General features: G+C 42.2%; 2 non-coding genes across 2 annotated transcripts; one reads left to right on the top strand and one right to left on the bottom strand.

The window, feature by feature from the left end:
* The first annotated feature begins 4,219 nt into the window (after positions 1-4,219).
* Positions 4,220-4,326, top strand: LOC112089487. The gene has a single exon (XR_002901125.1). It is a non-coding gene; the product is annotated as a small nucleolar RNA R71 (small nucleolar RNA).
* Positions 4,327-9,731: 5,405 nt separating this feature from the next.
* Positions 9,732-9,838, bottom strand: LOC112089474. Its single transcript, XR_002901112.1, has one exon. It is a non-coding gene; the product is annotated as a small nucleolar RNA R71 (small nucleolar RNA).
* Between the last annotated feature and the right edge of the window lie 7,168 nt (positions 9,839-17,006).

The raw sequence follows: 17,006 nt of genomic DNA, 5'->3' as shown, positions 1-17,006 counted from the left end.
GAGTGTGTGATGATGTAGATGATGAGGTGTGGCCGGTCGGAATGGATGGCTGAAAATGAGCACGGGCCGCAGCTGCATCACGCCTCGCCTTGGCCACTATGTACTGGCCAATGGTGAATGGTAGGCGAGGTACGGATGGCAGAAAATCATCGGATTCTGGTGTCCATCGAGGGCGTCCTCCGTTGCTCAATCTCGGGATAGACGCTGAAGGTAAGCGGACTCGGTGCTCCTCGGTGCTAGTGCAATACTTGTAACCAAACCTGTCTGGATCGAAAGCGGCACGAGAGATAGTGTGATCGCGAGAGAGATAAAGTAGATCATACCAGACATCGGGAAGTGTATCATCAGATGAGAAATCGAATCCTACAGCCTATAGTATCGCTGTAATAGCACTCCCGAAGGCTGGAGTAGTGTCATCGCAACCATGTAAATCATGCTTCACCTTTACCATATTCTGCGATATGATCCAGGCAAAGCAGGCAAGTCGTGGATCATCCATAAACGGAATCTGAAGTGTAATGAGCTCAGTCTTCAAGACACCTCCCATGTTGGCTCTAGAGAAGATCGTGTGTGCTAAAAGTTTGTGCACAACTCTCACTGCTGGGTGGCTAAGAAGGGCTGACTTAGATCTCCCACTATCATAGGCTCCATGACCCATCTCTCTCCACAGGTTAAGATCAGGTTCATCTTCAAGATAAATGCCATCAGTGTATGGAAGCTTAAGAGCTTCACAAACCTTGGAAATGGTGAGAGAATAAGGCTGTCCGCGGATAGAGAATGACAAGATGCCATCTGATGCTCTAGGGTTCCTCCTCTTCGTGTGGTGGAGTGTAACGGTCGCTAAAAGCTCACGGACTAGCTCAGGATAAGTCGGAAGGTTCAGCTCCAAGTAGGGTCTCAGTTTAAGTGCATCGATGTACCAGATCACATCCTCTCTGATTCCAAGCATCTCGAGTGTATGATAATCAATGCAAGGCGAGGGTTTGATGTTCAGCTTCTTGAAACGCCTTGCGTAGTCCACTCTCGGGTTTGTCTCCCTCCCAATGTATCGAATCTGTGGTGGCTCGGGAGGTGCTCGTGTTTCTCTTTGCTGGAGCAATCTCATCACATAGCTTCTTCTTCTCGGTCTGGCTTGGTTCAGCATGTACTCTCCTAGAGTAGCATCGTCGGGAATGTCATCGGAGCTGCCACCAGTTCGACGGCTCCTTCGGGATCTGGTTTCATCCATTTTCTGCAAAATGAAATGATTCTTGGAAAAAGAGTGAATTTGGGTGCTAATTTTAACACATTAAGATCTGTTATACTAATACTAGTATAAAGAGATTAATTAAAACTATTAGCAAACAAAATTGATATTAAATCAGAGAAATCAAGTAGTTCATGACTAAATTCGGATTTTTGATGTTCTTAACATAGAAATCTTCTAAAAATCGGTTTTATATGAGCAATTTCCATGTGAATTCTAAAGATTACCCAATACTAATAACTAAAAACACAAGACTAAATCAAATTCATCAATTTTGCTGTACCAAATTCAATTTTTATGAAGCATGTAGAATCCAAATTTCAAAAATCTCAATTCCTCTTAAGCTAGGTGCTAAAATCGTTTTTAGATAATCTAAATGGATAATCTATCATTCTTAAGCTATTTCCACCATCAATAGACAAAGATTCTGGGTTTTTAAAGAAATCCCTAAGTTCAAAATCGAGTAAGAATGGTGAGTTTGAGGTTCATACCTTGCTGGAAAGAGAGAATTGATGGCAGAATTGAAATCAGCTTCGAAAAAGAGTGAGGTTTGAGCCAAAAATCTCTTAAAAAGCTTAAGAATTGAAAAATGTGTTCTTTCTCCTAAATCTCTAAGTTTTTTTTTTTTGGAAGAGAAGAGAAGAAAGAGCTTTGATCCAAAAAGTTTGTTTCTTTTCTTTAAAAAGCGTTTTTTGAAACAAAAACGGAAAATTTCTGGAAATTTTTAAGTTTACGGGAACTTACCTTTTCTTGTTTGCACATTAGGAAAGTTTAAAACTTACGGAGGATCTTTTCGGGTTTTACCGGGAATCACCAGGCAAAACCGGGAATCACCAGGCAACACCGGGAAATCACCAGGCAACACCGGGAAGCGGCAGAAATCCGTGGAATCATCTCAACGACCAACGGCCGTGGTCAGGAGACGCGCCACCGCGGTGGCTGAGGGCTCGGCCGCGGTCATATTTCCGGCGCCGCGGTCGATGCACTCTTGGCCGCGGTCAGGTCTGTTGCGACCGCGGGTCTTCCTCTTGCGACCTATTATCCAATCTTCTCGTCTTTGCCGGGCCGAGCAGCTAAAGACCTACCTATTTCTTATTGGTTTTTCTAATTTTCTGATTTTTTTGTGTTTTTTTGTTTTATAAAATACCTAATACTTAAAAAGAAAAAAAAAAGCATAAACTCTAAAAGGGGAAAGAAAATTAAAAGAAAGAGTACCTAAATGGGTTGCCTCCCATTAAGCGCTTTTGTTTTAAGTCGTTTAGCTCGAAATAAGCATGAGGAATCAGGCTGATTTGAATGGCACTCCACTTGATGTGCCTTTATCACTTCCGGTTGGTGGAGGTTTTACTTCTTCTCCTTGAAGAGAAGTATTCTTACCTTTAATCTTCTTTCAGACTTTAATGTTGTTCAGAACCCTTTTTGTGTTTTCGATCAGCTCCTGTGTTTGATCCTCACTAGTTTCTGTTGCGTCCGGTGGAATGATGATCTTGATCTCTGCAAAAGCTTTCGGCTTCTCCTTTTCTTTCTCTTTTGGCATGTTTCCTTACTTGGAAATTCATCTAAGATAGTAGGATAGTACCTTTTTCTGTCCACATTGAGGAAAACAGCATGTCGGTTTGCGTGATCGATTATTGCTCCTACTGTAGCTTGGAATGGTCTCCCGAAAATGAGTGGCCTCTCCTTGTCTTTATCCATCTCCAGGACTTGGAAATCTGTTGGAACAATCTTATCTCCCACTAGAACTTGTAGATCATGAATCGCCCCTTCAGTATCTTTTTGAGATGAATCTCCAAAGATAACCTTAACCGTCGATGTCTTTAAGGTTTTTATGCCCAATTTTTCAGCAAATGTCTTAGACATGATGTTGACATTGGCTCCGGAATCGCACAAGCAGTCTGTAAACTTGATTCCTGAAATGAAACACTGGAAAACAAAACGTCCCGGATCATCGGTTTTGGTAAGCCTTTGAAACGGTGATCGTTCAGGTACCTTAAACGGTAGCTGCTTGGGATCGATATCCTTGTACAGTGGTACAAAGATTGGGGTTTCTTCTTTCTTTCCATCGGTTCCAGACTCTTCTTCGGGCAATGTTGTTATGGCGTTGCAAACTTCTTAGGGTTATCTTCAACTCTTCCTGGAAGAACTCCACTTTGCCTCTTCATAGAGTCGGCTGTTTGGGCGACTTGCAAATCTAACTTCTTTACGTGCGAAGATAAAGATTCAAACTTACCATTCAGATCATTGTACATGCAGTCCACTTTCACGTTCATGTCTTTAGATGCTTTTTCGTTCGTCATAACTAGCTGTTGGATTGACTGTTCAAGTCTACCGATTTGTGAAGCTAGCTGGTTCGTCGTGACTCCCTGCTGTTGTACAAATTGATTGTTAAAACCCGTACCTTGGTAGTTATATGGCTGTCACGGTTGATATGGTACTATTCCTCCAAAGTTTCCACCTTGAAACTTGTTTTGGAATGATTTTTGCTGAGGTGGGTAGTACTGATCTTGAGGGTTCTCCACATTTGGATTGCGGTAAGAGAGATTGTTGTAATTTGCACTCCGGAAGTTGTTGTTGAAGTTGTTGTTGGAGCGGATTTGGTATGGCACCAGTGCTCCTACGTAGTTCACATCTTCTTCTTGAAATGCTTGATTAATGTGATCGATATCACTAGGCCCTTCCTCTTCTGCGCCATTGTTGGTTTCACAAGCATGGATCGGGCGATTGTTGCTCTTCAGAAGCTGACTCACCATGTTCTTCAACTCGGTTATCTCCTTGTTGTCTGTTCCGGCTTGCTTCATCGATTGATCATATTCAGGACAATCATTGCTATTGGCTTGAGCCAAATTTTCGATGAGGGCTCTTCCTTGAGTTATCGTCTTTTGCCCAAAATCTCCATTGCTAGCTGTATCAAGTGAAAGTTTGTATTTTGGTTGCAAACCTCGATAAAATGTGCTTAGCAGGCTTGATCCATGAAATCCATGATGAGGGCAATCACGTTCATACTCCTTAAAACGTTCCCAAGCTTCATAGAAAGATTCAGTTGGCCCTTGTTGAAAGGTTGAGATCTTCGTTCTCAAATTGTTCGACCTTGACTTAGTGTAGAAGTGGTTCAAGAAAGCAGTTCTACATTCTTCCCAATTAGTAATCGATCCTGCAGGCAAAGACTTCAATCAACGGTGAGCTTTATCTGCTAATGAAAAAGGGAACAACTTACACTTTAAATAGTCAGGTGGAACTTGGTTTGTTCTCATCATGCTGCAAATTTCTTCAAAAAGCTCGATATGGTCCATTGGGTGCTCAGAAAGAACTCCATGGAACTGGTTTTGCTTCACCAATGAGATGATTTGAGGCTTGACTTCAAACTCATTCCGGTTTGGAAATGGTACTTGAATCGCAGATCGATTCTGAAAGTTTTGAGTAGGTGCATCAAAGTCAGCTATGCGATGGTTCCTGGCTTGTCTTCGGTGTTGATTTGCTGGCGGAATGGGGCGGTGAATGCGTTCTTGATGGGTGGATCAAGGTCTTCACGTCCTTCTCTCTCTCGGTTTTGGTGGTTTCTTGGAAGAACCTCATCCTCCTCTCCATCTTGTCGAGCATGATCACCTTCTATAAGATCATTCTCTTCGTTTTCTCCATGTTCGGACCCTTCTTGGTCCATATTTAAATTTTGATTAATAGGGTCTCCAGGCTGGTCGTCGTTGTCCATTCCTTGCGTTCGTCTAAGTCTTCGAAGTTCTCTTTCGTGTTTGTCTATCTCGTCTAGAATTGGAATGTCTCCTGCAGGTCTACGCCTGGTATTCATGCAATTCAGAGAAAAACAAAAGAAGGGAAAGATAGTTCTGGAAAACTTTAAGAAAGAACTAGAGATCAGGTGTCTAGAACAGAAGTTAAAACAAGAAAAATAGCAAAAGGCAGCGAAACAAATCCCCGGCAACGGCGCCAAAAACTTGATGTCGTGTCAACTGCGTGAGGGAACAATTTTTACCCTTAACAAAACAAATGCAAGCCGCAAGTGCACATCTAATCAGTTGTAGTATTTAGGGATCGAATCCACAGAGATTTGTGTGCCTGGTATTCTTCTACGGTTTTTAACTTTATGTCTAGACTAAATTGGTTTTAAAGGTTGGTTGTTTTTCTTGCGAATTAAACTAAAGCAAAAGAAAGCAAATAAATCTATCCTAAAAAAGCAAGTAAAGAAAATCGAATGAAATGCAAATGGAATAAGTAAAATATCGAACTAAACAAAAATGAGGCAAGTAAAATATCGCATGAAAAGTAAATAAAGCAAGTAAATAACGAACTAAGGAAATTGAAATGCAGGTCTAAGAAAGCAAGTAAAAATCGATGGAATTGTAAACTATGGCTAAAAACACTGAGCTTTTGGGAACTCTAAGGGATCATAATCGGTTTTAACACTAAGGTAGATAGATTGGGATTGACGGATAACAATATATGGGTTCTAGAGCTAGAGTACGGCGGTATGACTACGTCACTGTCGTGATCAAAACCAACTGTTTCTCGCAACCCTGACCAGTAGGTTTCCACTCTAGCCCTGGAAGGGAGAGAACGCAAGAGCTGCACAAGACTCGTCAATACTCACAATCTCGCCGCAGGTAGGTTTCCACTCCTACGGAAAAATCGCTTGTTTCATTCTAGGGCTGATACTTAATGAAAACTTTCGCAACACTAACTATCTAGATCAGATACTAGGTGATCAATCAAGCATACATGCAATAAGAACAAGAATAAACAGAGAACAGGTCGAAATCCCAGATCTATAAACCTAGATGTCTTAATCGATTATGAGAGCCCCTTTCGGGAACCCTAATCCCAACTCGAGATCTACTCAGACATGGCTGAGTTCAACATCATCATTGGTTTTAATAAAAGTAATGAAAAACAGTAAAGAAAAGAGATAAAGAAAGCTTCTCTATTGAAGAACTCGGACTTGAACAATCTTCTACAAAAATCTCATAAAAACGGCTAAAGGAAAAGGGTTTCTGTAAAGTATGAAAGGCTCTCTCTAAAAACGACCTAAATGACATGTATTTATAGTCTCCAATACTCCATGGTCTCTAGGGTTCCGGAATTGAGGCTGGGAATGACTTTGGGCTTCAGATAAGTGGGCTTTAAGTCGGAGCTTGAATGCCGCGGTCGGGAATGTTGTGACCGCGGCAATTGGCTTGTTGGCCGCGGTCGGAAAGCTTCTGACCGCGGCAAATAGCTTGTTGGCCGCGGTCGCGTGAGTTGCTGGCAGACTCCGCGTGGCTCCGGGGCTAATGGAATATCTTGAGATCCAACCGTTGGAATGTCTCCAAACCAAGTGCATTTGAAAGCTGGTTGATTCTTCTATAAGTTGTCCAATTTTGAGGGTGATCAGACGGTGAGAAGGTCTTCGTCTCTCCATGAGAGTTCTGACGGTCTGCATTTATCCAAAAGAGTCTTTTTGTTCCATTTTATGCCTCTTTATCCCAAATTACCTGAAAAGTCTTTTAAAATCCGGAAACATAGAAATCCTTTGAAAACCTTTGAAAATGGAATAAAAACACCTGTAAAAGATATTAAAATGATCCATAAAAATGGCCAAAATCCGGTGTTATCAATTAGACAACACAATGAATGAGTTTATTAATCTACAAGTTATTGCTGAATCTAACCTTTGTTTGAAACTGGAATCAATGTCCTCTGATTGTACCAGGAAGTTTGAATGTCTCTCTAATATGAACCTCCCTGAATTCGATATGGATCTAAGGGATAGCCTTGCAAACAAGCGAGTTGTTTCAAGGTTTGTTGACTTGATGAGACTACAAGGGTTGCGGAAGACCCTTGATGAATTGGTTTTGGAACCTCCTCAAGACTCTGATGCGAGTTGTAAACGGGGTTTGTTGTTTTCGTTTTACTAAGCTTCAGGTTTTAAATTTATAACCCCTAAATGTCTGCAAGTGCACAGATGTGCGCTGTAGTACTTAGGGTATCGATCCACAAAGACTTAGTTGTTTCAGTACGAATTCAACGCAACGCTTAAATCAGATTAGAACTAAAAGGTTTTGGTTTTGGTTTTGGGTTTTTGTTGTCACTAAATCTAAACTAGAAAGCTAAACAAGTAAAAGCAATTGAAAGTGAAAGCAATAAAGCAAGTAAAAATCGATTAAACAAAAGCGAATGAAGGCAACTAAATGGCGATTAAACTAGGCGATTGAAAGCAAAGAACAAGCAAATGAAAAGCAAACTAAATCAAAGGTTGTAAGCAATGAAAGAAAAACGTTGGGGCTCAAGGGGTTTTGCAGGGGGTTCATGGTCTAGGCTATATCGATTTTAAGCATATGATAAAGGTAATCAACTACGTATGTTCTAGAACTCGAGGCACAGAAGTATGAATAGTCTACTTTCGCAGCACTAAACAACTATCTCTCGCAACCCTAATCAGTAGGTTTCCACTCTGATTCTGGAAGGGAGAAGATGCAATAGCAGAATAAGACTCATCAACATTCACAACTCAACTACAGGTAGGTTTCCACTCCTATAGAAGAATTGCTCGTTTCACCCTAGTTCAGACAATCAATGAAAACTTTCGCAACATATCATTATCAGATCGGCTTCTAAGTGGCCAGCAAAGAATCACGCAGTAAGATTAAAGGCAAACGAAGAACATCTAGAAGATTAATAATCCTAAATCTATCGATACATAAGCAAAGACACATGAAATTCCCTTTGAAAAATCCCTTTAAACCCAAGTGGGCAACTACTCAAACATATTGTAAACAATCATCACAGAGTATTGAAAGTTGCAGGAAATTAAAGAAAAGAAGGAAGAAGAACGAAGAACGGAAGCGACGACGGAGGCGCGATGATGCTCTCCTCGGCGGTGGCTCCTCCTTCAAGCGGCGGCTTCTCTAGGGTTTGTGAAGCACCCACACGAATTCTCTCTCTATTTTTATCTTATGTCTTCTCCACACCTTTAGGAATGACCTAAAGGGGATATTTATAGCTTCTGGGGTGGTTCTGGACACTTAGGACTTCAAAAATAACGAAGGGAATTGATCTGGAATTTAATTAAGTCGTCGGGAAAGTGAACGACCAAAGTCCGCGGTCGCGGTGGCTCTACCCACGGGAAAATGGGTGTTGGCCGCGGTCCCGGCACCTGCTCTCTTCCGGAACTGCATTTTCTGTCATTCTTGCATCGGGAGTATCTGACGATCTAACCGTTGGATTGTCTCCAAACCAAGTGCATTAGAAAGCTGGTTGGATCTTCTATGTTGTCTCAAATTTTGGGGGTGATCAGACGGTGAGAAGGTCTTCATCGCTTTTCATACTTCTGACGGCCTGCATTTATCCAAAATTGCTCATTTGTTCCAAATTGCATATCTTTTGCCCAAAATTCCTGTAAAATCTTTTGAAACTCTATAACATTGAAAACACTTTAAAAACATTGAAAACAGAGTTAAAACACCTGCATAAGACATAATTATGATCCATAAAAGTGGTCAAAATACGGTGTTATCAACTCCCCCAGACTTACCTTTTTGTTTGTCCTCAAACAAACTTAAGTCAGGAAAGAATTTTGGCTCTGATTGTTAACTTGCGGACTGGCGGAATTGCATTTTTAAACACAATTTCACAGGTTTTTTGCCAATCAACAAAAATCCGCGTAATGAAAAAATACACATAAAAACGCAGACTGCGTTTTTGCTTAACAAAAATACAAAGAAAAAGTCATTCCGCAGAAAAGCGACTTATAAGTCGCTTAATCTATTCCGCAAGATTTTTTCCACAATTCCGCCATTCCGCAAAGTTACCAATCAAAGCCTTTAAAAATCGCAGGAACTAAACAATATCTCAGTGACCGTCCTTCTAAACCATAACTTATCGTGAAACATCTATTTGGATCTAGTCTAGAAAATTCTCACCAAAATACAAGCAAACTAGTCCGTTAATCCGTCATGCGAAAATCTACACACTTAGATCTAACTTCCAGTCAAATAGCTCTCTACATTCATTAAATATATTGTGAGTTCTCATCAAAGACATTATTCAGGGTAGACGGCGTTTGGCATTAAGGCTATTTAAGTGGTGGAGTTAAAGTGTTTCGGGTTACCTGAAGATCTGGAGGATGCAAGATAATATGCAAAACCGCAAGAGAGAGAAGGACATGTTGATGACCACAGTTTTCAGTCACTTCTTCTTGCCAAATGTTGTTGCATAATCCTTCCTCCTTTGTTGTAAACAGCTGTTCCCCCAGAACTCAAAGTTCCATGGATTAGCAATGGAAGATCCCTTGGAACACTTGGATCAATTTGATAAAGTGTGTGACCTGACCAAGACTAATGGAGTTTCTGAGGACAGTTTCAAGCTAAGACTATTCCCTTTCAGTCTTGGTGACAAAGCTCACCAATGGGAGAAGAATATTCCAAGAGGCTCCATTCAAACCTAGGAGCAATGCAAGCAAGCTTTCCTATCTAAGTTCTTCTCCACCTCAAGAACTGCAAAACTGAGGAACGAAATCTCTAGCTTCACTCAGCACAGCAATGAGAGTTTTGGTGAAGCATATGAGAGATTCAGCAGCTACACTAACCAATGCCTACACCATGGGTTTAGTGCGGCTTCTCTTCTCAGCACACTTTATAGAGGAGCTCTTCCCAAGATTAGAAACCAGCTGGATACTGCTTCCAATGGGAACTTTCTGGTTAAAGAAATTCATGCTGCTTTAGAGCTAGTGGAGAACTTAGCAATGAGCAATGACACTTATGGTGAAGACTATGATAGATCAAATAGATCTGAAGGTTCAAGCTCAGAACAGAGGCTCACTAGGGAAGTTAAGGAGTTGAGAAGTGAATTGGACAAGTTGAAATTCACCACTCAGAAGCCAATGCATTTTGTTGGAGAGTATGAAGAACCTTCTCAAATTTTTGAGAACATAAGTGAAGAAGGTCTCACCCAGGAGGAGCTTAACTACATTGGGAATCAGAGGTTCCAGAGATATCAGTATGGCAATGCAAATCAGAACCTCTCTTACAGGAATCCCAATGTGGCAAACCCACAAGACCAGGTCTATCCCAATTCTCAAGCTCCAAAGAACTTTGTTCCCAAGAACAACTTTCAAGGGTCTTTTCAACCCAAGAATCAGTTTGCTCAGAATCAGGGTTTTGGTCAACAACAGCAACCATTTCAGGGTACTGGTTTCAACTCCCAGCAACAACAAAAAGCACCACCAGGGTTTGGTCCACCACAGTTCCAACAGCAGGCGCCGGTTCAACAACAGTTTCAGCCACCAATGGTTCAGCAGCAGCCACAGATGGGGTCAGATATGGTTGGTATTCTGCAACAACTACTTCAGGGTCAACAGATCTTTGCAAGCCAGAATGCAGCCATGCAGCAGGAAATCAAGGAACTAAAGCAGAACCAGGCCTCAAGCTCAAGGAACCAAGGTCACCTACCTGGAAAACCAGAACCCAACCCTAAGGAATATGCTAAGGCCATTACACTGAGGAGTGGAAAGGAGTTACCTGGTATTGAGAACAACAATGTGATCATTGAGGAAAATGATCAAACTGAGGGGGAGGCAGCCTTAAAAGATGATCAAGTTGCTGAGAAACCAAGGCAAGAAAAGGGTAAAGAGGTAGCAAAGGAACCTGAACCAGAAAAGGTATATGTGCCACCACCTCCATACCAACCCAAGCTCCCATTCCCAGGGAGGTTTAAGAAGCAGCTTGTAGACAAGGCAAGAGCTGTATTTGAGAAGGCACTCAAGGAGACACCACTCACAATGCCTCTCATTGATGCATTTCTAATGATGCCAAAGATGGGCAAGTTCTTGAAAGATGCCATTCTGAACAAGACAAAAGATGCCATTCTGAACAAGGCATGGTGGTACTAAGTCATGAATGCAGTGCTATCATTCAGAAGAAGTCCATTCCAAGAAAGTTAACTGATCCAGGGAGTTTCACACTGCCTTGTGCCATTGGACCTCTTCTATTCTCTGAATGTCTTTGTGATCTAGGAGCATCAGTCAGCTTGATGCCATTCTCCATAGCAAAGAAGCTGGGCTTTAAAGTCTTCAAACCTGCAAGGATCTCTCTTATCCTTGCAGATAGATCAGTTAGATTGCCTGTTGGTATGTTGGAAGATTTACCTGTTAAGATAGGTGGTTTTGAGGTTCCAACAGATTTTGTTGTGCTGGAAATGGATGAGGAACCAGTTGATCCTCTTATCTTGGGCAAGCCATTCTTAGCCACCGCAGGAGCCATAACTGATGTGAGAGGTGGGATAATAGAGCTTCAACTTGGGTCTGAAAAGCTCAAGTTTGATGTGAATGAGATGATGAAGAAACCCAGCATTGAAGGTCAATGTTTCTATGTGGAGACAATGGATCAGTTGGCTGATGAGTTGCTAGAGGAGCTGAACACTGAGGATCCTCTTCAAGCTGCTCTAACTCAAGAACAAGGAGACAATGGGCTCTTAGCAGAAGCAAGTGAAGGGTACAAGTTGTATTTGGACAATGCTGGAGAGCTAGGTCCTGAGACAAGGTTTTTAGAGCTAGAACAAAGTGGCTCTGAGGTTTTTGCTATCAAAGGATCATACACCAGCCAAAGCATCTTGGACCAGGATTGGAATGAGGCTGATGCACCCCCTGTTGAGATCAAGCCTCTACCAACAGGGCCCAGGTATGCTTTCTTGGGCTTAAACTCCACATATCCAGTAATCATCAATGATAGCTTATTAGAGCACCAAGAGAGTGCATTGCTTAGTGAGATAAGAAAGTTCAGGAGAGCCATAGGATATTCTTTGGCTGATATTAGAGGGATCTCTCCTGACATTTGCACCCATAGGATCCACCTAGAGGACCAATCTATGTCCTCTATTGAGCATCAACGACGTCTTAACCCCAACCTTAAGGAAGTGGTTAAGAAGGAGATACTAAAACTTCTTGAGGCAGGGATAATTTACCCAATCTCTGACTCAAGATGGGTATCTCCTGTTCATGTTGTGCCCAAGAAGGGTGGGATCACAGTGGTTAAAAACGAGAAGGATGAGCTGATAGCTACTAGGACTGTCACAGGACACAGAATGTGTATAGACTACAGAAAGCTCAATGCAGCCTCTAGGAAGGATCATTTTCCTTTGCCTTTCATTGATCAGATGTTAGAGAGGCTTGAAAACCACCCCTTCTTTTGTTTTCTCGATGGGTACTCGGGGTTCTTCCGAATTCCCATAGATCCCCGAGATCAAGAGAAAACAACATTCACATGCCCTTATGGCACCTTTGCATACAGGCGAATGCCTTTTGGTCTCTGTAATGCCCCTGCCACATTTCAACGTTGCATGATGCATATCTTCTCTGACATAATTGAAGAGAAGGTGGAGGTGTTCATGGATGATTTTAGTGTCTATGGCTCCTCCTTCTCGGATTGTCTCTCTAATTTGTCACAGGTTTTGGAGAGATGTGAGCAGCATAACTTGGTGTTGAACTGGGAGAAATGCCACTTCATGGTGCAGGAAGGAATAGTTCTTGGGCATAAGATATCTGAGAAGGGCATCGAGGTTGACAGAGCAAAGGTGGAAGTGATGGTGAATCTGCAAACTCCCACTTCAGTCAAAGGGATAAGGAGTTTCCTTGGGCATGCAGGGTTTTACAGAAGATTTATCAAAAGACTTCTAAAGAATAGCCAGGCCCTTGACAAGGCTGTTGTGTAAAGAAGTTGATTTCATCTTTGATGCTGAATGTGATGAGGCCTTCAAGATGATCAAGGATGCATTAGTCAGTGCACCAATTGTCCAAGCACCAGACTGGTCCCTTCCTTTTGAGGTTATGACAGATGCATCTGATTTTGCTGTTGGAGCAGTATTTGGGCAAAGGAAGGACAAGAAGCTACATGTTATCTACTATGCCAGTAGAACACTTGACTCTGCACAAGAGAAGTATGCTACTACTGAGAAGGAAATGCTTTCAATAGTCTTTGCCTTTGATAAATTCAGAAGCTACCTGGTGGGATCGAAAGTCATTGTATATACTGATCATGCAGCCCTCAGGTATCTGATGACCAAGAAAGATGCCAAGCCTAGACTATTAAGATGGGTTCTTCTACTTCAACAATTTGATATGGAAGTACAAGATAAAAAGGGTATAGAGAATGGAGCTGCAGACCATCTCTCTAGGTTGAGAATAGACTCTGAAGTCCCTCTTAATGACAGTCTTCCTGAGGAATCACTGATGGTACTCCATTCTTACTTGGAGTTTGAAGAAGTAGACAGCATTCAAGAGAGGAGGATGCCATGGTTTGCTGATATTGTGAACTTTCTTGCTTGTGGAGTGGAACCACCTGTACTTGATGCTTACCACAGGAAGAAGTTTTTCAGAGATGTTCAAAGATACTATTGGGATGAGCCTTACCTCTATGTCCTGAACAAAGATCAGCTGTATAGAAGGTGTCTTGCTGAGGAGGAGATGCAACCTGTGTTGCAAGAGTGTCATGGTTCAGCTTTTCGGGGTCACATGGGAGCATTCAAGACTGTGGCCAAGGTTCTTCAGAGTGGGTTTTGGTGGGCCACAATGTTCAAAGATGCTCAGTTGGTTGTTTCAGCATGTGATGCCTGTCAGAGGCATGGGAACATATCAAAGAGGAGTGAGATGCCTCAAAATCCAATTCTAGAAGTTGAAATCTTTGATTGCTGGGGAGTTGACTTCATGGGGCCCTTCATTTCATCCTATGGGAATCAGTATATACTTGTTGCTGTGGACTATGTGTCCAAATGGGTTGAGGCCATTGCTTCCCCTACCAATGATTCCAAGGTAGTAGTGAAGTTGTTCAAGAGCATTATCTTCCCAAGATTTGGAGTACCCAGGGTTGTCATTTCTGATGGAGGATTTCATTTTGTGAACAAGACTTTGGAGGGATTGCTGAGAAAGCATGGAGTGAAACACAAGGTAGCTACTCCTTATCACCCTCAAACTAGTGGCCAGGTTGAAGTATCTAATAGACAAATCAAGGCCATTCTTGAGAGGACTGTTAGCTCAAGAAGAAATGATTGGAGCAAGAGGCTAGATGATGCATTGTGGGCTTATAGGACTGCCTTTAAAACTCCTATTGGGACATCACCTTTCAATCTGCTATATGGGAAGAGCTGCCACCTTCCTGTTGAGTTGGAGTACAAGGCCTTGTGGGCTGTGAAGTTGCTAAACTTTGATATCAAGACAGCTCAAGAGAAAAGGGTCATGCAACTCCATGAACTTGAAGAGATCAGGCTTGGGGCTTTTGAAAGCTCAAAGATCTATAAGGAGAAGACCAAGGCTCTGCATGATTAAAAGATTCTGAAAAGGGAGTTCAAGGATGGTGATATGGTGTTGCTGTTCAACTCTAGGCTTAAGTTGTTTCCTGAAAAACTTAAGTCTAGATGGTCTGGTCCCTTTAAAGTACTTGAGGTGAGGCCATATGGAGCTATTGTGCTAGAAGGCAAGAATGGTCAAGAGTTTGTGGTAAATGGCCAAAGGATCAAGCACTATCTGGTTTCAAAAAGGAAGGAGGAAGCTACATCAGTTCCCCTTCTTGATCCACCACCTGTTCAACAGGTTTCTAAAGTCAAACTTAGATACTTTAAACAAAGTGCTCTTGGGAGACACCCCAAGCTTATCTTTTGTAAATATGCTTTTGATCTTTTGATTTCTTTCTTTTTTATGTTTTAGGATGTTTTGATGGGTTTGTTTAGTGTCTACAGGTTACAGGTTTGTGTTTGGACCCTTGGAAAGTGAACAAAGGCAAAAAAATGAGGAATGGACCTGAGTTCGGGACTTGACACGGCCAGGAGACATGGAACGGAAGCTGGCCGTGGCAAAAGTTAGAATTGTTTGGTGTTTGCCACGGGTAAAAGGCACGGGACCGCAGGCAGGCCGCGGAAAAGAAAAGAAGACTGAGCATTCAGTCGGTTCCTGCCACGACCACGAGACACAGACATGAAGGTGACCGTGGCAACACAAAGATAATAAAAACTTGGGTTCGGGCTTTGACACGGTCAATGGACACGGGACCGCGACCTGGCCATGGCAAAACGAGACACAGACGGACAAAGGCTCGGGTTCTGACACGGTTAGAAGACACGGGTTTGGGACCTGGCTGGGGCAAAACAAAGATGGAATGAGCATGGTTCGCACATTGACACGGGTAAAGGACGTGGGAAGAAGCCAGGCCGTGGCAAAGCAAAGAGAAATTGACCGAGGTTCGGACTTTGCCACGGTTAGAAGACACGGTTAAAGATCAGACCGTGGCAAAGCAAGAAGAAATGGGCCGATGTTCGGTGATTGCCATGAGGAGATGACACGGGAAGGAGGTGTGACCGTGGCACAGATTGGAAAAGAAGCCAACATTCGGACATTGACACGGTTGGATGACACGGGACGACCCAGGCCGCGGCAAAAAGAAAGCACACACACGTTTTTTGACACGGTCACGTGCCACGGTCAACGATGGCGCGACCAAATTTTGAAAAATGTTGACCGTACGGACGTTGACCGGTCAAAGAACGCGCCAATACAGCTGTGTCCCACCGAGTCTTCTTCTTCTTCACGAGTTTGCTTCCTTTCTCACCATTTCTTGAGCTTTAAACACTCATATCTCTCTCGTTCTTGCACCAAATTGAGAAATTCCAACTGCATTGAACTCGTAATCCTGTCTAGTTTCATGTGCACATTCGTTTTTCACTCGAAACCTGAAGATTCCAAGGTATTTAGTCTGTTAAAACTCACCTTTTCCATGTCTTAGTGTACTGTTCATGAACAGGAAAACAAATGGAATCGATTTTAATAGGCCTCTTGATACCTTGGAATCATTTTGTGAGTATTGTACAAGTAGAATGGATAGGAAATGCATGGATCTTGCTTGAGAAGAACCTGTTCTTGGAATTGTTTTTTAGAAATTTCTTGAAATTCACCAAGTATCTTGATTTTTTTTTAGAAATTGTGTTTCAAGCTGAACTCTTTGTGTGCATTGCTTCTTGCCATTGCTTTGAGTTTATTGAGTTTTTAATCAGCCTAAGAAACATTCTTTTCTAGTGAAAATGAACTTGGTGAATTTTTTGGAAAATTTTTGTTATTCTCTTGTTTTGGTGCTCACAGCTATTTGAGAAAATGCAGGATGGGAGGAACAAAAAGAACAGCAGCCATGGAGAAATCGAAAAAAGAGAAAGCTGGAGCTTCAGAGGATCAGATTATGCCTTTTGGGCATAAAGTTTTCAAGAAACAGAAGAAACAGAGGAAGGCAAAGGATCCAGCTGAGAAGAAGCAAAAGAGTGTGGCTGCACCAAAGAAAACAAAGGCCTCTACTTCAAAGACTTCTGGTAAAGAACTGGCACTGGTTGAGGTTGTTCACAGGGCAGGAAAAGAGGTGGCTGTGGCTGAGGATGAAGAAGAAATAGAGAGTGATCCTGAAATCCCATTGCAGCCGGTTAAGAAAGCAAAAAGAAAGTCAGAACCTGAGGACAAAGAACCAACTTTTGATGACTACTTTGCTGTGTTCAAGAATGTAAAGGTGCTGCAAACCAAGTTCCCTGACATGGAGCTGCTGAAAAAGATGGGGCTTCTTGAAGAGGTTCAGCTAATTTTTAACAACATGGGATTTGGTGGATTCTTTGAGATGAAAGAAATGGCTCATGATGGTGTAACACAAGAGTTCCTTGCATCACTTCAAGTTTGTGGATATGGCCCAAGAGATGAAAGAATCAATGAGGGAAATGGTCTTGGGCACATAGAGTTCACAATCAATGGTACACAATA

The sequence above is a fragment of the Eutrema salsugineum genome, unplaced genomic scaffold, assembly GCF_000478725.1.
Source record: "Eutrema salsugineum unplaced genomic scaffold, Eutsalg1_0 scaffold_12, whole genome shotgun sequence".
Classification (NCBI taxonomy): Eukaryota; Viridiplantae; Streptophyta; class Magnoliopsida; order Brassicales; family Brassicaceae; genus Eutrema; species Eutrema salsugineum.
This window is presented reverse-complemented; position numbering and strand designations above follow the sequence as displayed.